The sequence below is a fragment of the Ursus maritimus genome, unplaced genomic scaffold (genome assembly GCF_017311325.1).
Source record: "Ursus maritimus isolate PB19 unplaced genomic scaffold, ASM1731132v1 scaffold_27, whole genome shotgun sequence".
Lineage (NCBI taxonomy): Eukaryota > Metazoa > Chordata > Mammalia > Carnivora > Ursidae > Ursus > Ursus maritimus.
In genome coordinates, this window is record NW_024425230.1 from 30,326,720 (window position 1) to 30,327,717 (window position 998).

At 44.0% G+C, this 998-nt stretch overlaps 1 protein-coding gene across 1 annotated transcript in view; it reads right to left on the reverse strand.

Annotated features, from left to right (window-relative positions):
- Nucleotides 1-670: 670 nt before the first annotated feature.
- CD276 (CD276 molecule) overlaps nucleotides 671-998 on the reverse strand; it is a 29,606-nt gene continuing 29,278 nt past the window's right edge. Inside the window, exon 10 of the mRNA XM_040643014.1 lies at nucleotides 671-998. This exon is cut by the window's right edge and continues 3,571 nt beyond it. The gene's annotated coding sequence lies outside the window, so the exon portion shown is untranslated.

Consider the following 998-nt stretch of genomic DNA (forward strand, 5'->3'; position numbering starts at 1 on the left):
GCCCCAGGTGTTCTTTGCTCGCTCACTCTTGCTGCCACAGAGGCTGGCTCAACAGGCTGTCCAAAACGACTGGCAATTCACCAACATTTCACATACACAGCCCTGTGACCCTGCGATCCCACTTCCGGGGCTCTATACCGTAGAAACTCAAGCACAAATCTGCATTATGTGTATCCAAATTATACGAACTGGCAAAATCAGCAGTACTGTGAGATACTATGTAGCCGTTCAAAAAGAATGAGGGATGTCTTTTAAAGACAATAATACGTCTTTATTTAAAGTAAATAATATGTACTGTAGGGTGCCGTTTATACGAAATTCAAGAACTATCAAGGGGTGCCTGGGTGGCTCAGTCAGTTAAGCTCAAGTCATGATCCCGGAGTCCCAGGATCAAGTCCCACATCGGGCTCCCCGCTCAGCGGGGACTCTGCTTCTCCCTCTGACCCTCTCCCCTCTCGTGCTCTCACTCTCTCTCAAATAAATAAATAAAATCTTAAAAAAAAAATAGAGAAAAAAAACAATACATATGGTTTCAGTTTTATAGAAGTGTTAGCCTAGGAAAAAATCTAGAAGGATAGCAAACCCTTAATAGTGTTTCCCTCTGCATGGGGGGACAGCAGGTGAAGACACTCTGTACGATTCTGTTGTTAAATAATGAAATTCAACCAAGTAAATCTGATTGGCTTTATTAAACGATTCAGGCCACCAAGAAGGTAGAGGGAAGCTCCCAGGAGTCATACAAAACGGAAGGTTCTTATTGGAGGGTGGGGCAAGAAAGTTTTTGACAAAAGGATTGTTCCAGTCAAGGCCGCTTTCCCTAGGCAGGCAAAAGCAACAGGACAAGCCAGGGGTCTTACCAGGCAGATTACCTCATCTTCCTTTGGGGGACAGAGAAGGCCCACATGGCAGATTCACTGGCAATCCTACTAAGAAAATCCCTACTAAGACAATATTTCTGGAGAACATCAAAAGTGCAATTAGGTTATATATTAAGCCCC